At 36.3% G+C, this 25993-nt stretch overlaps 1 pseudogene; it reads left to right on the top strand.

The window, feature by feature from the left end:
- Positions 1 to 647: 647 nt before the first annotated feature.
- LOC132277900 (pentatricopeptide repeat-containing protein At5g42310, chloroplastic-like) lies at positions 648 to 24809 on the top strand (annotated as a pseudogene).
- The last annotated feature ends 1184 nt before the right edge of the window (positions 24810 to 25993 follow it).

The following is a 25993-nucleotide window of genomic DNA, read 5'->3' as shown; positions in this document are numbered from 1 at the left end:
AAGACTTGGTTCTTCGATGATGATATTGACTTTATAAAAAGTCCCAAGAGGAGGAAAGGGTAAGAGGAAAATGCTTCGTTTGCTGTTTGTAGCAGCAATTTCAGAGAATTGCTGCTAAGAAGACTAAATATAGAATCTGAACGACGCTTTCGGAGACGGCGTGACGACAATTCACCCCGGCGTGACCAAGATTGTGGTCAGAGGTGGTGGCGACGGGGTTGAATTGTTGTTGGATGAGCTGGTGGTGGATGCGTGGAAGTATCGGCTTTCGGCGTCAGCGAGGCCGAAGTTGGCTAGCGCTGTCAGTGCCAACGGCGAGCTCGTCGTGATGGTGCCCAAGGATGGAAATGAAGGAGGATTTGGATGTTCCTCCCCTGTATTATCTGTCTCCTTCAATAGAGAAATCTGAATTCAATCGGCTTGAATCGCACTCTTTCAAGTCACAAACCTCCCTGTCATCTAGACCTAATTCCACTTCTCCTTCCCCAAACAAGCTGTTTCCTTCGCCATCACTTTCCTCGCCAAAAAAACCATCGCCTTTGCCTTTGTTGTCACTGGAATTGCAGGCCAAGAGTGTAGAAGACACTGTAAGGAAGAAGATTCATTAAAAATCTTCACCTCCACCACCTCTACCATTTTATTCTCCGATGAAATCGAATTCGAATCTCAGAAATGATTATGTTTTTGCTGACAAGGAATTGAAGGGGAACATCAGAAGTGTGCCAAAGGATTCGAATGGCAGTGGCAGAGAGGAAGTGCTGATGAGAACAAATTCAGGGTTGGAGTCAACACCAAGAGACCAAAATGATGGTTCTTTGATGGGTCAGTCCGAACAATTAGATCAAATGAACCAGTTATGGTGCTATGAATGGCATGGCAGAGAAAAGAGAAACAAAATCAGGTTTCATTGAAAGAACAATAAGAACATTTCCTGTGATGTCAAAATCAACTTCCTCAGTCTATAGAATGGACGAGATGAATGCAATTGAGGAAAATGTGGCTGTGGAAAGCGATGAAGATTCAGATGGATCAGGATGATTGCATGGGCATTTTGAGGGGAATAAAAGGGTACAATAGGTATTACAACATTAATTAATGTCAAATTTTTGACAGAGAGATAATTTTGCATAATATTAACAAGTTAAGAGTGTTTATTGCATATTTTTTTAAATAAGAAATACAAGTCATATGAAAAATATATAGTTCAAGACTGTTTTCTACACTTACCTCATTTGTTTATTTATTTATTTATTTATTTATAGTAACAAGGAAGATTGACTCCTAGTTATTAACAGGAGGTTAAAGTGGGGGTAAAAATATGTTGTGTTGGCATGTCAACTGATTCCATCCATTTATATCTTCAGTTGTTATTTCTCTATAGTGGTTGTTTGAAATCAAAGTTTGGAGGTTATAAATGTCTAGAGAGAATTTTACTTTAATTATAATCAATAACAAACTTTAAAAATGATAGTTTCCTAAATGAATTTTTCTTTCCATAACCGTCAAATTAAATTCTAAAGTCACAATTAAAAATTGAGCCTTGCTCACCCAATATTAAAAAATATTCCCCTGCAAATAGGTCACCACGTGTCTCTCCTCCAAACATCTCAACTCGGACAACGAAGACGACTCGGCTTCGTTCTATAACTGACGTTACGATTTCACTCCACTTCTCCAATTCCTCTCCACCCACGACTCCGCCGTCGCCGCCAGCACCTCCAGTTCCGACTTAGCTTCGCCGACCTCACTCGACCCAGCCGAGCTCCGACTCGCAGAGTCTTACCCAGCCGTCCCAGCTCCTCTCTGGGCCCTGTCACTCCCTCCTCAAATCTCTCGCTTCGTCTTCGTCTTCAATCCCAACCGTCTAGTCGCTCGTCACATGGCTTCAGAAGATTTAAAATGCCTTAATTGCTTGTGCCTGCAACGACAACCTCGAAAAGGCCTTGAATTTGATGTCTCAGATGCGTAGCGACGGTACCAATCGGATTTCGTGAATTATAGCTTAATTATTCAGTCTCTTATTCGTTATAACAAGATTGATTCGCCGATTTTACAGAAACTCTATGCAGAGGCTGAGAACAGGGGCTTATAATGCCCTTCTTAAGGGTTATGTAAAGACAGGGTCTTTGAGAAATGTAGAATGGGTTGTGTCCCAAATGGAGAGCACTGGGGTATTTCCAGATGAGCATACTTATAGCCTTGATGCTTATGCGAATGAAAGTCGGTGGGAATGTGCTAGAATTATGATAAAGGAAATGGAAACCAACAATGTACAGCCTAATTCATATGTTTTTAGTAGGATTTTAGCAAGTTTTCGCAATAGAGGAGAGTGGCAAAGATCATTTCAAGTTCTCAAAGAAATGAATAATAGGTCCAGATAGACATTTTTACAAATGTCGTGATTGATACATTTGGGAAGTTTAATTGTCTTGATCATGCTATGACTACATTTGAATGGATGAAATCAGAGGGAATTCAGCTCGATGACACCTAAAGATTGTCATTGCAAGTTGGGCCACCATAACAAAGCAGAGGACCTTTTTGAAGCAATGCAGGAAAGTGGGTACTTACCTTCCACACCAATATATAATATCATGATCGTTTCTTTTGGAGAGCAGGAGAGGTGGGGGGGAAAAGATGAACTTGTTGGGGAAGATGGGTAGTCAGGGTTTACTGCCTAATGTTGTTACATACACCACACTCGTCGATACTTATGGGAAACCGGGGAGATTTAACAACGCAATTGAGTGCTTGGTGATTATGAAGTCTTCAGGGTTAATTTTATCTGCTATACATGATTGCCTATTAACATTCTATGAGAATTTCATAATATAGAGTTGGTGATCAACCATACCCTGTTGCTTTACTAGTTGCACTCTTTGCCAGGACCTTTTTGTATCACTATAAAAGGGAACCCCTGTCCTTTTCTTGTTAGACATTAGAAGTAACTGAACATTTTGTAAGTTATCATTTTTGTGGAGTTCGTTACTGAAAATACACTTTGATTGTCCTTGGTGATATTATTTTTTTGTCTCTCATTTGTTGTATCACTATAAAAGGGAACCCCAGTCCTTTTCTTGTTAGACCTTAGAAGTTTTGTAAGTTATCATTTTTGTGGAGTTCGTTACTGAAAATACATTTTGATTGTCCTTAGTTGGATGTTATTATTTTTTTCTCTCTCTTGATATGTCAGTTACGACATATCTGGTGATAACACCCCCTTACATGTGTGCTACAGAACACATACATGGCCAACTCAGTCTTTAACTGTCATATCTATTAGTGTTGCTATAGTCACAGGCGTGCTCTTTTGAGGGGGAAAAAAGATGAAAAAAGGAAAATTGAAAGGCCTCCAGTCTCCATCAAACACTAAAAACTGTTGTTATACCTTTGGGGATGACGCAGTAGTGGGTGTTGTTATAGTCACAGGTGAAAATAAAGAAGAAAAAGAAAAATGGAAGGCCTCCAGTCTTTATCAAATGCCAAAACTATTGCTGTTGTGCCTTTGGGGAGGATGCAGTAGTGGGTGACTCTCTTAAGTTTAAAGCTTTGGAAAAATAAAGTATATATAATCATTTTTGCATAAAGTTTTCTGTCTTTTGTTGGTGATTTCGGACTTCATCAAAATTACCACTCATGGCTAGCAAGTACAAAAACCACTTAGAAAGGTTATGTAAATGCTACGTACATCACGATTTCGAAAATTTTAGAAATTGTAGCTCTCACCTAGTCACCTTTCCAAATCACACTCATCCACCCCAAAGCTCAACTGCTCACGTCATGATAGTGTTGTGATTTTGTAGAGTCTGATTAGGTGGAAGATTTTAGAAAGATTTAATTACATGGAAACTTCAAGAGTACTGAATTTTAGGAAAAATTTCGTTTCCTAATCTGTTAGGGAAAATTCAGTTTCCTAATCTGATTTGACTTTCTTATTGGTTTAAGGAAAATTCAGTTTCCTAATCTGATTTAATTTTCTTATTGGTTTTGAATTTTACAAAAGGCAAGTTCTTGTAGGACAAGTTTGGGACTCTATAAATAGAGGTGAAAATTAGAGATAAATTAGGGTGTCAATACAAGAGAGAGCAATTGACAGGGATTGAGAGAGATTTCTCCTTGTAATTCTTCATCTTTTTCATAGTGAATTTGTTCGGTGTGCTCCATGGACGTAACCCTAAGATTTGGGTAAACCATGTATATCTTGTGTTCTTGTGTGTGATTTTTTTTTCTTTTGTGATTGCTTGATTATTTCTCGAACAACGTGAGTTGTTATTTTGCGTTTCCGCCATATCAACTCGAATCAAATTCGGTTGATTGTGTAGTGCAACTTTAACAACTGATATCAGAGCCTTTGGTTGAGAACCTAGGGCACAGAAGGTATTTGACGAAATTCTGAAAGTCTTTCGATCAGATCTGTCCATTCGGGTGGGAGTAATGGCATCAGAAGATAAGACATCCACATCCATGATTGAAAAGTTCGATGGCACAAACTTCGGTTTCTGGAAGATGCAAATAGAAGACCTCTTGTTTCAGAAAAATTTGTATCAACCTTTGGGAGAGATGTAATACCCCTAGTTTTCAAAAGGATAAAATGGGAATGGAAATTTAATTTTCAATTTTGATTTGTGTAATACCCCTAATTTTAAAAAGGATAAAATTGGATAAAGTTAGAATTTCAATTATTTTTATTACATTTTTTTTATGTGACTAGTTATTTAAGTGTGTAATTGTTTTACTTTGTTAATTGATTTAATTGTAGTTATGTGTGTTTTGTTTGTTTAATGTTTAAATTGTTTTAAATTGAATATGTATTTATATATGTTTTTATTTGAATTAATGTTTAATTGTTTGTTTAATGTTTAAATTGTTTTAAATTGAATATGTATTTATATATGTTTTTATTTGGATTAATGTTAGTTGAATTATTTGTAAATTTAAGTTTTATTGATTAATGGAAGTTGGGTTTGGATAGTAGTGATGGACCAACCGTTTGGGTCTCATGGATTATTCGGACAAGAGGGGGATGGGTACAGTATTACCCATAGAAGTATATACATGTATATTTGAGTATATCTGTATATAGGGTTAGTTTAATTGTTAGTATTTATTAATAATTAAACTGGTGTTATCAATCCTAATTTAATATGTATTATAATTTTAGGGTTTTGTTTTATTCTCACGAGTTTTTTCGGCTCCTTTCAGAATTTCAGAATTCTATTTAGGTTTTCTTTAAACCTCTATAAATACATCATTATATTTTCTTAGGGTTTTTGGAAAAATAAACACAAACCCTATTTTCAAACCCTATTCACGTACAGTGAAAATACAGAGAGTTGTAGAGTGCAAACAGAGAGAGGGTTTGAGGAAAACAGAGTAACCTAGGTGAGGGTTTTGGTTGCGGTTTAGGGTTTGAACTTAGGGGAAGGGAAGGCTGAGTAGTAGAGGGTGGAGTTGACAGTACTCGGACATCGTCGGAAAGCTTAGGAGATGGCGACATGGTTTTGAATCCAAAACTGTAAAGGCAAGTTCTATCTTCCTCTTTCCCTTTGGGCCGTGTTCTGTGCACCTAGATGATCTCTAGGGAATAACTAATCAATGATTGAAACCTACATGTTTATTATATGCTTGGGTGATAGTCTGTTTGTTTTAAAATCCAATATATTTACAGTTCGTGTATATTTGTTTCAGTATCCTGTACGTTAAGTATATTGATTCTGTTGTAAATTTAGTCTCTGTATTTGATTGCAACTTTTGTAAACACAATATAGGAACACTACTGGGGTTATACAAAGCTTATAGGGATGCTATTATTCTATTTTAAATACGTGTTGCAATCCGTTCCGCTTCAATTTGCATATGGTTCCAGTGTTCATACTAACAGCATGTTAAGTTGGGTAGCAAACTTAAGCTTTGTAATTGATTCAAATTGCTATAATCAAACCTTGGGGATGCTATCAGGAGGGTGTTAGATCCTTTAGATCAGTTTAAGAAACAAGCAGAGGGGTAGGAATTGATCGGAGAAGGAGCAGATTAACGGAAATGGAGCAGAGATGAATTGGAGGCTCTCAAGAGGGAGAGAGCCGACTCTAGAAAGTCAAGAGCCGGCTCCCCTTCAGCAAGAGCCGGCTCCTAGGAATTGGAGCCGGCTCCAATAGGGGAAGAGCCGGCTCTTCCATTCCAAGAGCCGGCTCCAATTTGTTTTACGTCCAGAAAGTGTATTCTAGGGGTCTGTTTGGTGTTTTGAGCATTGTTTGAGCTTTTGAGTGATTCTAATGAACTGTAGGGACTTAACAGAGGATCTAAGTAGTTAATTCTAAGTGTTATTAAACTTATTGTTGCATAGTTTAAGTCTCTAAGACAAAGGATGTAGCAGTGTAAAAATATACAACGGTGTATGCTACTAACAGAAGAAAGGATCTAAATGGCTTGATTAAATTTTAGAAATTTAATGAGACTTCACGGAGGGATTAAATAGTTAATTTTGGGTGTTATTAAGACCTTAAATTGATTTACGGTTAATTCTAAATTAACGGATCAAACTGTATAACACTTATGTACATTGTATACGGTTAGTGGATAGATGAAGTTTTAAATACTTAAGCTTATTTTTAGGCATTCCAGTGGGATTTAATATATTTATAAAATGGTTTTAAATATATTATAGGGTCATTGATGTGTTAGATGTGATCTATGCAGGCTCTGGATGTTAGTTGTTGATTTATTAAATCATCTCCTGCAACTATATGGTTAATTGTTTGGATTTAAATTGCTGAAACATTTAAAAATCTTCTGTAATTATTTGGATATTGGTTTTGGATTTTAAATCATTGTACTATTACTTATAGCCTGTAATTTACATGGTTTTGGATTTAAGTTACTGAAATACTAAATACTATTCTGCAATGATATGGATGGTTGGTTTTGGACTATAAATTACGTGCTTATTATTTATGCCTTGTAATTTACCTGGAATTATGTATTGGAATATAATTGCTGAATTATTATATTAAATTTAGCCAATTATTTGGAATTATGTATTGGATTTTAATTGCTGAATTCTCACATTAAAATTCTGTCAATTATCTGGGTTTGGTTTTGCATTGTAAATTACTTACTTATCATTTGAATGTTGTAATTTACATGGATATGGAGGATTGTATGCACCAGTATGGGACGGTGGCATACTAGGTATGGTTTAGCTCAAAATGCTAATTCCTACCTTATGGATTTTAATTGGTGAACAGCTTTGCCTGTTCTATCAATTATATGGATTTTGTGGATTGTATGTACTGGTATAGGACGGTGACATACTAGGGACAGACTGATTCAAAATACTCAGTCCTACCTATTTTGGGAAGAAGGGTACGAATTATAAAAACATAATTCTCCTTATATTTAAGTCTGTGCAGTTGAATAAATTGAACGACTTACTGGATCTCTTATATAAGTTTGTGCAGCTGAATAAGCTGAACGATTTATTGGAGTTCCTATGGATGGATTTGAATGGACTTTAAATATATGGTTATGGTACCACGAGATGAGCTTGAGTCTCAGACTCGTTGGTTAGGACGCGTATATGCAGTGGATGCGTAGCTAGCTATAGTAGGTTGAGGTGTACCCTGTTAGGTCTAGGTACTCATGCCCACCTTTGGGTGCGTTTTCGCATGTTGCCTTCTATTCAGGTTGAGACCCCTATTGTAGTTCAGTGAATGTCCCATAGTGTGGATATATATATGTATGGACTAGATAGATATTGTGAGGTATCTACGGTGTATCTGCGTATCGGGTCACTGTATGGATTGCAGCTAGATTAGAACTTGCTCGTGGGCCTGACCCACTCTTCTGTCAGTTCCAGGCTGCAGAGCTTAATCGTGCTGAGCAGATATAGTTGTTCACTCCACCGATGACATTGGAATATATTTCGTGTTTAGACTTGGGTTTTGTTTCCAGTCTTTTGAGTTCAGTGGGTTATTTTAGGGGTCCACTGGATGGATTCCCAAGTTGTATAAGTTGGAGAACGATATGTGTTCGTGGTGAATCAGTTGTATCTGAAATATCTTATTTATCAATGGAGTTATTTATTCTGAGGTTTTCAAATATTGGATTACTCTTTTAGTTTTCTATTCAGCAAATTTTATTTATTTATTTTTATCTTAAATTGTACTCGGTGTTCGTTAAATTGCTAATTTGTTTGATATCCTCGGGTAATCGGGCGTGGGCCTGGCCAACCCGCATCCGGAAATCCGGGGTGTCACAATTTGTATTTCCAATACAAATTGTAGCTAGTTGAACTCGTACATGAGAGTTTTCTATCATGGAAGGGTTGTTTGAGCGGTTTTCCGTATCGGAAGCAATGTGTTTTGGAGGAAAGTCAGTTTTATGTATCGCACTGACTCTTCACGGGTTTTGGTTATTGGTTTCGGCAGTAGCCTATTATTTAGCGTTACCAACTTGTTAAGCGCTGGATGCATATGACTTTTATGTGTTAGTTCTATGGAATTGGAAGGACGAGGGATGGTTACCCTTCATTAAATATTGGGTAAGATTGGATCGTTGCTAGATACAATCTAGGAGTTGCACATTTATGCTATTTCTTAAACATAGGAATCTTGTATATGGTTGGATGTGTTGGAATTTGGGTGACGCTCATCTAAAGGGGCTGTGCCACACGAAAACGGAAATGAATTTTGCAAAGTCATTAATTCAGATTTTTGTGAATTCCGAGGATGGAATTCCTTTTGTTAGGGGGGAAGAATGTAATACCCCTAGTTTTCAAAAGGATAAAATGGGAATGTGAATTTAATTTTCAATTTTGATTTGTATTTCCATTTTTTTTTTAATTTAATAATATGACTTATTTGTTTAGCTTAATTGTTTTATTTGCCTAATTGATTTATTACTATTTGTGTGTATTTAATTTAATTGTTGAATTGAGATTGTTTTACTTTAATTATTTGATGATAAATGACGTGCATTTTATATGACTTATTTGGTTAGTTGTCTACATTAATTGTTTTATTTGGTCTTGTATTTAATATAGGATTAGGGTTTTATTTTTTTTATATGGTTTGGACGCCAACTTAGGTTAGGTTTTAATTATACGTGGGACGGCTATATATATATATTCTTATAAGTCTGCTAGGGTGGAGACAAATCCTTTTTCACGTAAAAGTGTATTGAGAGGGAAAACAGAGAGGGTTGGAAGGAAAAACACAGAGGGAAAACTGGGCGAATCAATTAAGCTTTCAACTATGGACTGAGGGTGTACCACAGAGGAAGGAAGAGGTTGAGGGTGAGATAGAACTGGAACCGTAGGAGAGTTGCAGTTGCAGGTAGCCTACAGTTCATTGGAGAATTTAGCAACGGTGTTGAAAGGTTTCAAACCGAAACCTAAAGGCAAGTTTCAGTCTATTCCTCTCCTGTAAACTTGTGTTCTGTGCATCTTATATAGATTCCAGGAACTTAATTAAACGTTTAAAAATGGACTTTATGCATGCTAGATGATTTCGGTAATCTGTTCTGTGTTTTTTAACGTTCAAACTTATTCTTGCATAAGCTATTGTGTGTAGTTTAAGTTTTTGTCAATTGGTTCACACTGGAATAGGAGGAGTCTCTAGGGGTTTAGGAGCTTTAATGGAACCCTAATAATCTTAAAAAGGTCTGGAATAGGACACTGGACTTCGCCGGAATCACAGACGACAACCGGACGAAGCAGAACGAAGCAGTTGAAGCTGAGGAGGCTCTCAAAGAGAGAGAGCCGGCTCTAGGAAGCAAAGAGCCGGCTCCCCCTCTATTAGAGCCGGCTCCAAGGGTTATGGGAGCCGGCTCTATACAGGTTAGAGCCTGCTCTACGTTTCTAAGAGCAGGCTCTGTGATTCTATGTACTTACTGGAGTGGTTTGTGCGTTGTTTGGCTCGTTGGTAATTTTTCTGAGCTGTGTTTGGGCTAGGCAGATGAAGTTATATATTAATTCATGAAATATTAGAGCCCTAGGATGCATTAATTTATTTATATGCTAATGTATTAAACGGTGGGAAAATCTAAGACAAGTCGCAGACTGTTTACGGATATAACAGATTGTAAAGGTTTAATTGCTTAAACTGTGTCTAGCAATTAAAAGAGTTGGAACATGGATTCCAAACATTACATCATGCTATATTAGAGCCACTTCTAATAAATTAATGTCTTAGTACTCATGGAATTAACTGTAGGGAAGTATACAACGGTACAAGGTAAAAATATGCGACTTTGTACGCTGCTAACGGATAGGAAGGACTAATCCGCTAAGTCTTGTTTTAAAAAATTTAACAGACTGTTGCATGGTGTCTAAACAAGATATTATGCTATATTAGAACTCATCATGAATAATTTATCCTAATATGCTAAGGGTTTTCACAGTGTGGGAGTTTTAAGTCGCACATTGTTGGCGATTGTAAAGTATCTAGTTGTGTAAATTTAATTTAGCAACTTAGATGACTGAAGGATGATTCTAAAGTCTATGTTAGATACAGAATAGGGTCATGTATTTATTAGACCTTATTTCTGCATAGGTTGGATTTTAATTAAGGAACTAATAAATTAGGTTCCATTAATTAAATGGAGATTGTTATTTTAATGGTTAAACTGTTCTTTATGTTTCAGCAACTAATGGTTAGTACTGTGGATTTTTCTGAGATATAGTTTGGCATTCTCAGCTTTATAATCGACTCTTACTATTGTTAATATTGTCAACTGCTGGACTGTACTATGGGTTAGTTGAGATTTAATTAAAAGAATTAAATTGTCAATGACATCGATAGATACTGGATCTTAACTTGATGAATTATTAAACTTTGTCTCGTTAATTACATGGATGGATTCTGGATTGCAAGTTGATGAACTGTTTAAACTCTGTATATCAACTATTTGGATTACGTGGGTATGATTTGATGAACTGTTGAAAATGTTGCATTATTCAAGGATCATTTGCATTATATGTACCGGTATGGGACGGTGACATATCAGGGATGGATTAGATCAAAAAGCTAAGTCCTACCCCTTTATACATAAGGAATGGATTAACTAAAATAGTTAAATCCTACATGGATGCATGTCCTGTCAACTAAAATAGTTGAACGACATAATGGATATTTGTTTTATCTTTCTGCACTAGGAAAGAATTTATATATATATTTATGGTACCGTGATACGAGCTTGAGTCTCCTGATCACGGTTAGGGTGCGTATATCGCAAAGGTTGAGTAGCTGGATATAACTAATGTTCCCTGGTAGGTCTAGGCACTTGGCCGCTGGAAAGCGTGTTTTATATGTCACCTTCTACCTAGGCTGAACTATGTTATAGGCTAGTGAGCATCCTATAGTGTGTATTTATATAACTATGGACTATTGTAGATATTGCCGAGTTATCTAGGATGTATCTGCGTATCGGGTTTATGTACGGATTGTAGTAGATTGGAACTTGCATGTAGGCCTGACCCACTCCTATTTTTCAGGTATTCGCCAGTTCCAGCTTAGAGTTTGATCGTGTTGATGCAGATTCAGACACTCACTCTACCGGTTACATAGGATTTCCTTCCTATTATGGTTTTGGATTTTAATTCTGTAAATTTATCTAAAGATTTGTATTTAGGGGTCCACCAGGTGGATTCCCGAGTTGTACGGATTTATATTATATTAAATTATTATTTAAGGTTTGAGGGTTTTCATAATAGTTTTCTTTCTGTTTATTATTATTTAAATCTTACTTCAGTTTTATTCCTGCTTGTTTACATATTGATTGTTTTGTATCCCTCAGATCTGTGCTCGGACTTGATCACCCGTGGCTCTAGAAACGAGGGGTATCACAAGAGAAGCCAGAGGATACAAAGGATGCAGAATGAGAATTACTTGATAGGAAGACTCTTGGCACCGTCAGATTGACATTGTCAAAATCAGTCGCCTTCAATATCAAGAACGAGAAGATGATGAAGTCTCTCATGGTAGCCTTTTCTAGTATGTATGAACAGCCTTCTGCAGCGAACAAGGTACACTTGATCAAGAAGTTGTTTAACATGAAGATGGTCGAAGGTGGTAAGTTCAACGAACATCTAAATGCGTTCAACGAGATAGTTGAGCAATTAGAGTCTGTTGATATCGACTTCAAAGACGAGGTCCGAGCACTACTAATTCTAGGGCAGTTACCCTAGAGTTGGAGTGGCACAGTTACAGCGATCAGTAGCTCTATAAGGAAGACCAAGTTGAAGTTTGATGAAGTTGTGAGCATGATTCTGATTGAAGAAATCAGAAGGCAAATAGCAGGGGTTTCCACTAGTGGTTCGGCGTTGAATGTTGAAAGCAGAGGCAAGGGTTCAAACAAGAAGAAGGACAACAATAACAGAAACAGAGGCAGAGCCAAGTCAAGGAATGGAAGGACACAGTCTCAAAATTTCAGGAATTCTACAGATCTCAATGACGTTGAGTGTTGAAATTGTGGAAAGAATGGACATTGCCGTGTTGATTGCAGACTTCCAAAGAAAGGAACTGAAAGAAAAACTGAAGCAAACTTTATCTCAGAAGAATCAGATGATGCATTGATATGCTCTTTGGAGAGTAAGGCGGAGTCATGGGTTTTGTAATACCCCTAATTTTAAAAGGATAGTCTCGGTATTTATTTATTTGTTTTAATTCTATTTTTAATTAATTAATTAATTATTTGACGAATTGCTTATGTATTTAATTGAATTAGGTATTACTTGATTATTTGATTATGTGTCTATGTATTATTTGTATTTATCTATGTGTTAATTGTTTAATTAGATTATGTGCTTAAATGGTATTTTGATTAATTGTAAATTAAATGTTTTCTTTTCTTTTATTATTTTATTTTATTTTTCTTTTATGGTTATTGTTAGTAGTAATGGGCCAACCAATTGGGTCCCATGGACTACTTGGATAGGAGGTTGGATGTGTATGGATTATTACCCATGGATAGTGTATATATATATATATATATATATATATATATATATATATATATATAAAAAGAAAAGTAATTTATTAATTACTTTTATAGTAACTTGGGTAGTAATATTTAATCTGATGTATATGTTTTATATTTAAATAATAAAAATATACATAGATTTAATACGTGTTATGTTTTAAGTTACTTTATAATATTATGGTAACTTAAGTATTATTGGATAATCCATTAATAAATAATGGAATGTGTATAATTTATTTATTTAATAAACATATGCATAAATTATATACTTAACATATTTTACTTACCTTTTTAATATATATATAAAATGGAAAGTAATTTATTAATTACTTTTATGGTAACTTGGGTAGTAATATTTAATCTGATGTATATGTTTATTTAAATAATAAAAATATGCATAGATTTGATACGTGTTATGTTTTAAGTTACTTTATAATATTATGGTAACTTAAATATTATTTGATAATTTATTAATAAATAATGAAATGTGTGTAATTTATTTATTTAATAAACATATACATAAATTATATACGTAACATATTTTGCTTACCCTTTTAATATTTTTATTTTTATTTTTTTTTAGTTGATTTGGATTGGGAAAAGGGTTAGGGTTATTTTATTTAGCCTATAAATATATAGCTATAGGTTGTAAAAGGGGGCTAGAAATATTCATGTGATATATTCTAGAGAGATAGTGTTAGAGAGGAAAGGAGGAAAAGGAAGGAATGAGAAGAAAAACCCTGTAGAGAGAAGATCAAAGAATAAGAAGTTTAACTTTCGATCCGAAAGTTTAAGGCAAGTTCTTCTTCTATCTCTTTCCCTTTGATTCGTGTTTCTGTACATGCCTAAGAAATTCCAGAATTTATTAAACACATAAAATTAAATAATTATGCATGTTTAATTGGATTAGAACATATGTTTTATGAAATTAGTTCATATCTGCTCTTGTGGTATGAATTGATAAATGCATGATTTTGATTTAATTTCTGGTGTGAATTTTTACATGTTTAAATTATGTATTTTTCATATCTATGGAATGATGGAACGTAGAAACATGCTTAGGATTCCTGAACATTAAATAGGAACTAGGTTTGGGTTTAAATAAATTTAAATAGACTCAATCATAATGATGCTTGCTATTTGAATGTTTTAAACAAACGAATGGATTTAATCTTTTAAAATGTTTTAGCAATTGAGATTAAATGTGGAAGATGAATTGGATATGGAGAATGCTTATTTGACGGTATAATAAAATATCATCATGTATAAGATTCAGTTTGTATAGGACATATGATATAGGAAGCTTAAATAAATAATAAGTCATTCCTATTTTGTGATAACTTGATATCATATTATTATAGTTATTTCTGGATTATTTGATGTATTTCCTTAATCGTTACATCAATTGTTGGATTGTGTGGTTTAATGCACCGGTATGGGACGATGGCATTCTAGGGACGGATTAACTTATCAGTTAAGTCCTACCTATTTTATATAGGGGAATGGATTAACTAAAATGTTAAGTCCTACTTATATTCAAGTCAGGTCAGCTGAACAAGTTGAATGACTTATGGAGGATTAATTTATTATATAAGAGAATGAAATAACTAAAATGTTAAGTCCTATTTATATTCAAGTCAGGTCAGCTGAACAAGTTGAATGACTTATGGAGGATTAATTTATATTGGATATGATGGTTACTAGATTATATATATATAAGTATAGTGCCATGATATGAGCTTGAGTCTCAGAATCAGTGGTTAGGGCGCGTATATCGCCAGGGATGTGTAGCTAGATATAGTGTAGTTGTGTACCCTGGTAGGTCTAGGTATTCATGTCCACTATATGTGCGTTTTGCATGTTGCCTACTATTCAGGTTGAGACAACCCTATAGTCTAGTGAGGTTCCTTTAGTGTGTGTGTATATATATATACGGACTACTAGTTACTGTGGGATTGACTAGGACGTATACGTGTATCGGATCTATACTTAAACTGTAGTAGAGTAGAACTTGTTTGTGGGCCTGACCCACCATTATTTTTCAGGTGTTCGTCAGGAGTAGAAGTTGATCGCACTGAGCGGGGATCAGTCTACTTCATTCTTCCGATGCTACATAGGAGTTCCTTTATGATTCAGTTTCCTGTTTTAGACAGTTATTGCTGACATTTGTTTAGTTTGGATTTTTTAGGGGTCCACACAGTATTGATTCCCGAGTTGTATTTTGGAGGATCAGTTGTATCAGAAGAGTTTATTAATTAATGGAAATATATTCTGAGGTTAATTATTAGATTATCATTTTAGTTTCTTGTCAGCATTTTATTTATTCTTCTTTATTGTTTTGGACTATGTGTTCGCTTATTATCAATTTATTTTGATATCCTTGCGTATTCGGGTATGGGCCTGGCCAACCCGCATTCGGAAATCCGGGGGTATCACAGGTTTTAGATTCCGGCATATCGTTTCATGGCACTTCAAACAAAGAGCTATTTAATAGCTATGAACCGAGTAACCTTGGCAAGGTTTGTCTTGGTGATGACCAGCCTTGCAGCGTCATTGGCAAGGGTGAAGTGCAAATTATGTTGAATGGATTAGCTTGGAATTTGAAGGATGTGAGACACATCCCTGACTTGAGGAAGAATCTGATTTCGGTGGGACAATTGTCAGATAAAGGTTTTGTTACAACCTTCAATGGAAACTCGTGGAAAGTTTCCAGAAGCGTTATGACCATTGCACGTGGTAAGAAATCTAGCACTTTTTACACAACTACAAGTGCTTGTGGGTCTATAACAGTTGCAGAAAACAGAGAAGATCACAACCTTTAGCACCAGAGACTAGGTCACATGAGTGAAAGGGGGCTCAAGATTATGCACTCAAATGGGAAACTACCAGGCATACGGGCAATTGATATTGACTTCTGTGAGAGTTGTGTGATGGGCAAACATAAGAAGGTCAGTTTCAAGAAGAGTGGCAGAGATCTCAGAAAGCAGAAACTTGAGTTAGTTCACATAGATGTTTAGGGGCCAACTACTGTTTCATCCATTGGCGAAAAATCATACTTCGTGACTTTCATTGATGATCACACGAGGAAGGTATGGGTTTATTTTTTGAAGTATAAATCTGAGGTATTTGATGTGTTCAAGAAGTGGAAGACCATAGTGGAGAATGAGACAGGTTTAAAGATCAAGAGGTTGAGATCAGACAATGGTGGTGAGTATGAAGACATTGGGTTCAAGAAGTTCTATTTTGATAATGGAATCAGACTAGAAAAGACTGTGTAAGGAACCCCACAGCAAAATGGGGTGGCAGAACGGATGAACTGAACATTGAGAGAAAGGGCCAGAAGCATGCGCATACATTCGAGTCTACCCAAACAGTTTTGGGCAGAAGCAGTCAATACAACATCCTACCTAATTAATCATGGACCATCGGTGCCTTTGGAGCATCGAATACCAGAAGAGGTATAGAGTGGCAAAGAGGTAAATCTTTCATGGTTGAAAGTTTTTGGTTGTATTGCATATGCGCATATTAGTGACCATGCTAAGGGAAAGCTCGACCCCAAGTCACTAAAATGCATCTTTGTTGGGTATGCGGAGATGAGTTTGGTTATCGACTCTAGGATAATCAGAACAAGAATATCATCAGAAGTAGAGATGTGATTGTCAACGAGAAGGTGATGTACAAGGATAGAGATGCAGCACGGTTATCTAGTCCTGTACAGAGTAAGCCTGAGTTTGTTGAGTTGGATGATGATCCAGAGAGCATTGATGCGGAGCAGACAGATGAAGGTTCTTGGCCAGAATTCACAGAGCATAGTTCACCGCAGATTCCAACTCCTATGCCTGCACCCAAAAGGTCTACGCGACCTCATGTACCGAATAGGAAATATTTGGATTATATGTTGCTCGCAGATGATGGTGAGCCTGAATGCTATGATGAAGCATGTCAAGTTGAAGATGCTAGCAAGTGGGAGCTTACAATGGAAGATGAGATGAAGTCTCTTATCTCTAACAAAACATGGGAACTATCCAAGTTGCCCATGGGGAAGAAAGCTCTTCATAACAAATGGGTGTACAGGGTGAAAGAGGAACATGATGGTTCCAAGAGATATAAGGCGAGAATGATGGTCAAAGGCTTTCAGCAAAAGCAAGGCATTTACTATACAGACATTTTTTCCCCGATTGTGAAACTGAGTACCATTCGCTCAGTTCTTAGCATTGTTGCAGCAAAAGGGTTGCACCTCGAGCAGTTAGATGTCAAAACTGTTTTCCTCCATGGTGACCTTAAGGAGGAGATTTACATGCAATAACCGGAGGGTTTCTCAGTCAAAGGGAAAGAGAAACTAGTGTGCAAGTTGAAGAAAAGCTTATATGGTTTAAAACAAGCCCCAAGGCAGTGGTACAAGAAGTTTGATGGTTTTATGAAGCGACATGGCTACAACAAGTGCAACGCTGACCATTGCTGCTACTTCAAGAGCAAATTGAAGAAGTAGTTGTCTAGTGAATTCGAGATGAAGGAACTTGGTACAACGAAGCAGATTCTTAGGATGAGGATTAGCAGAGACAAACAGAAAGGTACTTTACAGTTGTCTCAGGCTGAGTACGTTGAACGGGTTCTGAAGAGGTTCAACATAAATAATGCTAAGGCGGTGAGTACTCCCTTAGCTAATCACTTCCGATTATCACAAGATCAGTGTCAGAAAATAGAAGATGAGAAAAACTTTATGGCTAAAATTCCATATGCCTCAGCCATTAGAAGTTTGATGTATGCCATGGTGTGCACAAGACCAGACATTACATATGCAGTGGGAGCAGTAAGCAGGTTCATGAAGAATCCGAGCAAGCTACACTGGGAAGCAGTAAAGTGGATATTGAGATATCTACGGGGTACCACAGACAGATGCCTATGTTTCAAAAGGGGCGAAGTGAAGTTACATGGTTATGTAGATTCAGACTTTGCTGGCGAGGTGGACCACAGAAGAAGTACTACCGGGTATGTGTTCATGGTGGGTACAACTGCAGTTAGTTGGGTTTCGCAAATACAGAGGATTGTAGCGTTATCTACTACAGAGGCAGAGTAAGTGGCGATGACAGAGGCCAGCAAGGAGATGATTTGGTTGCAAGGTTTGTTAACAGAGTTGGGATTCGAATATGTGAAGAATGTTTTGCACAGTGATAGTTAGAGTGCGATACATCTAGCAAAGAATTCAGCATTTCATTCAAGGACCAAGCATATAGGACTTCAGTATCACTTTATCAGATCTTTGTTAGAAAATGGTGTGTTGACACTTGAGAAAATACTTGGCACCAAGAATCCGGCTGATATGTTGACCAAGATAGTGACCATGGAAAAACTGAAGTTGTGCGCAACTTCAGTTGGTCTTCTAGCTTGAAGACAGAAAGAAGCGCACCGACATGTATGGGACATGCATGAGAAGAAGATGTAATGGGTTTACAAGTGCTCCAGATTCCAAGTGGGAGATTGTTGTGGTTTTGTGGAGTCTGATTAGGTGGAAGATTTATAGGAAGATTTAATTATATGGAAACTTCAAGAGTATTGAATTTTAGGAAAAATTCAGTTTCCTAATTTGTTAGGGAAAATTCAATTTCCTAATCTGATTTGATTTCCTTATTGGTTTAAAGAAAATTCAGTTTCCTGATCTGATTTAATTTCCTTATTAGTTTTAGATTTTACAAAAGGCAAATTCTTGTAGGACAAGTTTGGGACTCTATAAATTGGGGTGAAAATTATAGATAAATTAGGGTGTCAATACAAGAGAGAGCAATTGAGATAGATTGATAGAGAATTCTCCTTTAATTCTTCATCTTTTTCATAGTGAATTTGTTCGGTGTGCTTCATGGACGTAGCCCTAAGATTTGGGTGAACCATGTATATCTTGTGTTCTTGTGTGTGACTTTTTTTTCTTTGTGATTACTTGATTATTTCTCGAATAATGTGCGTTGTTATTTTGCGTTTCCTCCCCAACAACTGGAATCAAATTCGGTGAATTGTGTAGTGCAACTCTAACAGAAAGATCTGACAGAACTTAGATTTTGAGGGTAGGGACTGCACGGGACATAGAAAAAAATGAATAAAATAACCTATCTCAATGTTCTCTGTCTCTCTTTCTTCGTGCAAGCCGTAACTGTATAACTACTGTTCAAATTCTGCCCAATTTCACATCTCATTATTTAAGATTTGTTGTTGTGCATGAATTTAAGAACATTTCTCTTCCATCTTTTACGAGGTTTATCTGAGCAAGCAGTAAATGCATTTAGGCTCATGAGAGCAGATGGTCTAAAGCCAGTATTTTGGCCCCCAATTCGTTGATTAATGCATTTGGTAAGGATGGGAGGGATGCTGAAGCCTTTTCCGTCTTGCAATACATGAAGGAAACTGTAAGTTACTTCCTGTCGTTGTTCCACCATCACCATTTCGTTCTATTTATGTACGTTTATATGTAATATTATTTATTTTACCATCTTACTGCATGTTGATGTGATTTCCTGTTACGGTAGGGCTTGAAGCCAGATGTGGTTAGCTATACCACACTTATGTTAGCTCTAATTCGTGTGGAGAAGTATGATAAGGTATAAAACCTTTATGTTGCTGTTCTTCTTTGTTTCTAGAAGTGAGGACCCTCAGCTTCTTTTAATCATAGATAATGTTGTCTGTGCTTTCTTTATGCAGTCACCAATATTAGCAATTCCCCGGCCCCCCCGCCTTCCTTCTCTCATACTACGTATTTCTCACTGTTAATCTCAAGATTTCAACCAAATGGCATATAAGTAATTTTGATGATATCTAACCAATTGTTGTTAGGATTTAATATTTCACTTGCGTTTACTTCTTCAGATTATTAAGCTCAAGAATTGATGAAGGCAAAGTTAAAGATGATTCAAGGCATGTGATGATGAAGTCAAAGCTTAAAGAATGGAGACAAAGACATGGGTAGTATAGTCATGGTGAGAGTAGCTTATCTTGTCAAGTTATTTTTGAAATAACATTTTGAAAGCTCAATCTATGACAATATACTTTAGGATCATTATTTAAAATGAACCAAATCATCTAAATGAATCTTAGACAATGATTTAGGCTTGATCAAGATAGACCTATCCTTGAAACCTTTGTTCAATCAACTAAAGCTTGCTACCTTAAGTTGATCATTCCTAGCATGATAATTGCAGTATGAGAGTTAAATGGCACAGTTGACTAATCCTTCCTACAGTTAACTATGGTCCAGTCCACTAATCCTTTTACATAGTCAACCGACTGAGGTATTCCAGTAGCTGTGACATTTTTGATCCATCTCATACAGTCGAATAAGGCATGCACACAACAGAGTAACTATTCTCAGTTCAAAATCCAACGGCTATTTTGAAGTCACATTTATTGCCCACCTACATGCTAAAACGGCCAGATTTTTGAAAGGCTATAATATGAGTGTCTTGAACACTTATGCTATGTTTGGTTGGAGGGAAGGATTGAGGTGGGATGAAGCTAGGGCTGGGCAAAAAATCCGCGAATCCGTGGATCCGATCCGTACGGATCGGATCGGATCGGATCGGATTGCTAAACCCACGGATCGGTGGTGGGTTCAAAAAATGTGAATCCGTAGTTCACGGATCGGATTACGGATTACCATGTCAAAAATTCGATCCGATCCGTAGCTAATCCGTATATATATATATATATATATATATAATATTAATATTATACAATATAATTACCAGTGGACCACCGACAGATTTGTAGAGCAAAGAGAAATCAGAAAAACAATTCATTAAGCACACATAGCTCTTAGCTTCATCTTTTCAGTGTTAGAACAAGTCCCCAGGAATTGAATCTGAAATAATCTTTAAGCATCTGGATCTAAAATAAGCATCTGGAGACCACAGTGTTGCTTGGAATTGAACAAGTCCTCTCTCGAGAGGGAGATCACAGCGAACCAAGGTCACATGGCTAGTGAAGAGTCAGTCGAATCGGTTTGAATTTCTTTCGGATTTAGGGTTCGGTTGCGACCGAAGAAATCAGAGACTACCAACAGCTGATTGTTCTTATTCTCGTTGATGATGAATCGATGAGATTGAGAATGATTTGAAGAAGAAAATCAACATGATGGAAAGGTCTGGGTCTCATTTGTTAATGATGATGATGATGAGAGAGAGTCGAAGAAGAAAGAATGACCCTAAGAGGAAATCGGAGAAAGAAGAAAATTGGTGGATTAGACGCATGCGAAAAGACTGCGTAACCACATGAACCCTAAGAAGAGTTGGAGAAAAAAATGGAGATGAAGATGGAGATGGAGATGAGGTCCGCGGATTGGATCCGATCCGATCCGTTATTTCACAGACTCAATCCGATCCGATCCGTAGGCTAACGGATTGGTGGCGGATTCAAAATCTCCCAATCCATTGCGAGCGGATCGGATTAGAATTTATGCCTAATCCGATTCGATCTGATCCGTGGCCACCCCTAGATGAAGTAAGGAGGAATGAAGCATCCTTCCTTTTTTCATGTTTTTCTATCCGCCAATTCTGGGGGGAATGGAGGAGTGAGAAAATTAATAACTACCTACACATGTGCAATTTCCAATTTTAACCTTTTCGAAAAAATTAAAATGCACACCTACCTTTTATTATTTTATACAATAAGGGTATATTGGTAAAAAGTATATAAAAACTTACTTTCCCTTCCTTCCAACCAAACAAAAAAAAAAAAAAAAAAGTATCACCCTATCCATCCTTTCTACTATCCATTCCATTCAACCAAACAAAAAATGGAAGAGACACCTTCCCTTCCATAGGGATTCCTTATTCATCCCTCCCCCTATCTCTTCCATCCATTTTTCCATCCCTCCAACCAAACGAAGTATTAATCACTACCAATCTACCATTTGAATACATATTCATTAGTAATCAATTCTCTCCATCTTCTTGACCTACATTTGAGCTTTCATCTTGTTGCAATTTCTCCTCTTATCTCCTTTATTATTGTGCTTTTACTGCTTGCTATATTATCTATATTGTCCCCCCCCCCCGCCCCCCCGGCCGCGAGTCAATGCTTGGGTAACACTCACTCTCTTCACGTGGGGAAGGACACCAGAAGGGATGGGGTGGAGACGTGGGGGGTCCCACAAGGAGCTACTGAAGTTAGCCGATTTGGTACGACCATCACCGTCTGATGACCATGGTTTTACTGAGGTACCATGGAAGGACTAGTTACAAGTGATCATACAGAGAGTAGTATGGCTCATTTATTGAGGACGTGTGGCCTCTGTAAGCGCCATTTGGCTTCTTCTTGTGATGGTATTCATATGTAATGTTTTAAAAATGTTGATATTTAGAGAGATGATAGAGATAGAGAGTCATTTAAAGGTGGCATCGAGAGAGTAGTCATCAACTCTCACATTTGCTGCCTAAACAAGGGTCACGAACAGGGCTGCTTTGTTTTACAAAACTAAGATATATAGATTTGGAGTAACACTGAATAACTTCCATTTGCACCATATAATATGTTGGCTCTTTGAATTCCATGTGGACTCCACTAGTTTGAGGGATATAGAGAGATGGAAGAGAGAGAAAAGAAAGAGAAATCTGACAAATAGAAAGAGAAAGAAGACGGGAGAGAGAAGATTTAGTTTTTAAATTTTATTTTGTCTTAAGGAAATTTTAGGTATTTAAGTCTTTAAATTGACAAATTGTCCTTGTTTGCTCAATTTGAAGTATGTAGAAGGTTTTTTTGAACAACAGGGGGTATTTGCACATTACCCTTAATTTTTTTTTTTTTTTACCTTTTTTTTTTTGATGATTTTTGTTCTTATTTTTCTTAAAAGATCTTCTTTTAACTTGCCAAAACACCTCCTCGTCATTTTTTATTTTTTTTGTTTTGTGCAATAACAAAGTTTTAGTTTTTTATTTTTATTTTTTTGTTTCAGTTAAATTTTTTATTTGAAATCTTTTACTTATTCATCAGATTATGTATTCAACATCCAGATAAGAAAAGTTTAGAATAGGGTGACAGTGAGTAGCAAGTTGTCACGCAGTAGAACTGAAAAACTTCTCTTGCTACCTTGGGAACCTCATGTTAATGCCAGTCGTGCTACCATTATACTTCAGGCTTCAACCTTGCTACTAAGCTGCTCGCATATCATGTTACATGATAATAAAGTCATGTTGAAATATATTTAGAGGAATTAGGATCTAGGATTTTTCATTAGATTGTAAAACAGAATTGAAGAAGCAAAATGAAAAAAATCAGAGTAAAAACAAGATAAATACAGGAACGAAAAGTAAGAACTGATTCTAAGGTAGTGAAATATATATCTAAGAGACTTTTGAGTATGCGTAAAACAGTGAGCTGTTGCTTAGGCTCATACATTAGTATTACAGTCTTTCAAGTGTAAGTGATAGAGGAAATTATCATCAACAGAGATGAAAGATATTAGCAATGGCACCGTCGACGGTCTATGACTTAATGTATTCAGAACAAGTACATGCTTCTATTTGATAGCTTCAAAATGCCCTAGTGAGATATTCATGAAAAAAATAAGGATAAAATGGTGTTATGTTAATCTGATTCACCCTTTTTAAGCTGATCTATCTAGCATTAACATGTATTTGACAGAAATATACTAAATTGTTTCGATTTCAGGTTCCAGCTGTCTATGAAGAAATGGTCATGTCTGGGTGCATCCCAGACAGGAAAGCTAGGTCGATGTTGCGGTCTGCTCTGAGATACATGAAGTAGACACTGAAGTTATAGTTGAGAGTACGAGTCATCCAGCCTGGGCAAAGTATTGGACTAACTACCATGCTTGAGCTAGTTAATTACAGATTTGAGGTTAGTCGCTGCAGTTTTTAATTAATCGAGCTTACAATTGATATCATGCCATGCAAGGTTTCAGACATCAGCTTTAGCATAATTCAAAAAATCTATGAGCTCTAAAATGTTCAGGTATTGTCAGGAACTTCGTTTAAACTTGCCAAAACACTTCTTTTTTTTTTTTTTTGTGCAACAACAGAGTTGAAGGTACCCTTTATCTTTTTTTTTTTTTTTTTTTTTTCAGTTAAAATTTTTATTTGATATCTTTTTACTTATTCATCAGATTATGCATCCAACATCCAAATAAGAAAAGTTTAGAATGACAGTGAATGGAAAGTTGTCGCGCAGAACTGAAAAACTTCTCTTGCCACCTTGGGAATCTCATGTTATGCCAGTCGTGCTACCATTATACTTCAGGCTTCAGCCTTGCTACTAAGCTGCTCGCAAATCATATTACATGATAATAAATTCATGTTGAAATATATTCAGAAGAATTAGGATCTAGGGTTTTACAATGTATTGTAAAACAATTGAAAAAAAAAAAAAAAAAAAAAAATCAGAGTAAAAGCAAGTTGAATACTAGAATGAAAAGTAAGAACCGATTCTAAGGTGGTGGAATATATTGTCGATAAGACTTTTTAAACTAGTATTACAGTCTTTCAAGTGTAAGTAATAGAGGAAATTATAGTCAACAGAGAACAAGTACATGCTTCCATTAGACAGATTCAAAATGCCCTGGTAAGATTCATGAAAAAAATAAAGATAAAATGGTATTACCTCATTAACATGTTGATTCGCCCTTTTTTAGCTGATCTATCTAGCATGAACATGTATTTATTTATTTATTTTTCCTGAATGAACATGTATTTGACAGAAATATACTAAATTGTTTGGATTTCAGGTTCCAGCTGTCCTTTGAAGATGTCATGTCTGGGTGCACCCCAGACAAGAAAGATAGGTTGATGTTGCGGTCTGCTCTGAGATACATGAAGCAGACACTGAAGTTATAGTTGACAGTATGAGTCATCCAGCCTGGGCAAAGTATTGGACTAAATACCATGCTTGAGCTAGTTAATTACAGATTTGGGTCAGTCACTGCAGTTATTAACTAATGTAGCTTACAATTGATACCATGCCTTGCTAGGTTTCAGACATCAGCTTTAGCATCAATCAAAATCAATCTATGAGTTCTAAAATGTTCGGGCTTTGTCAGGAACTTCGCTAAACAGGAATTATAGTGTGAATCAAGTTTTTAAAATTCCATTAAAGCTTAAAACCTTGTCATCATTTTTAACCCGAATTATGCCATCATCATATCCTACACAACAGTATTTTTACTGCAATTGCTTACTGCCCCTTTTCTCTAAAAAATATTTCTCTGGACTAAATTCCTTAAATTATTTGCTGTGAAGGGTTCATGCTATGTCATTCTCCTCCTCTAAGTATGGGATGGAATCAACTGCAAGTGCAATGATGTTAAGAGTTTCAGAGTGAAGATGGATACCACATCCAAAGGATCAAAAGGCACCGATGTCGCTCTTATCCTCATCCTCTTCTTTCCTCTCTTTCGCGCCCTTGCAATTTATGTAACACAATTTCGTCACACGCACCAGCTGAAGTACCATAATGTACCTGTATATATATATATATATATATATTGCACAAATCACATTTTTCTTGTAATCTTGCATAGGAGTTCAACAACAAATAACTGACCTGACTCCATTTAATTGTTTTGTAATCACAATAAGCCTTGTAACAGGAAGTCAGGGAGGTTGTATATAGAACTGGTGGCATTTTATGTTCTGGTTTACAGCCTACAGTAATATGTGTTCTATGTCATTGATCAGATTCAGAGGGAAAACCTTTCTTTCTATTTTTATCTTTATTTTATGCTGATCTCATGTGGATTACATGATAAGCAGAGGATATAACATTTAATATTGAAATGCAGCCTCAACAATTTTGATCCGATTTCAATTTCTGCACTGCTCCTTGGACTACCTTTTGTTGTTCTTATGCTCCATATGAAATTCTAGGGTTAGGGTTTTGGTGTTCCGATTTTAGGTTTTTGTCCTGTTGCATTCTCGTCTTCTATTCCGTTGAATAGTTTGGCTATGTTGAAGGTTTTTTCTTCGTTTTTTTGTTCTGCACTCTACCATAAACGGTAGTTTGCTTTATTTTTAACACTCGG

The sequence above is a fragment of the Cornus florida genome, unplaced genomic scaffold, assembly GCF_030987335.1.
Source record: "Cornus florida cultivar Cherokee Brave unplaced genomic scaffold, ASM3098733v1 CherokeeBrave_3.0.0_Hap2_Chr10, whole genome shotgun sequence".
Taxonomy (NCBI): Eukaryota; Viridiplantae; Streptophyta; class Magnoliopsida; order Cornales; family Cornaceae; genus Cornus; species Cornus florida.
Note: the sequence above shows the minus strand (reverse complement) of the source record. Positions and strands in the feature narration are given on the sequence as shown.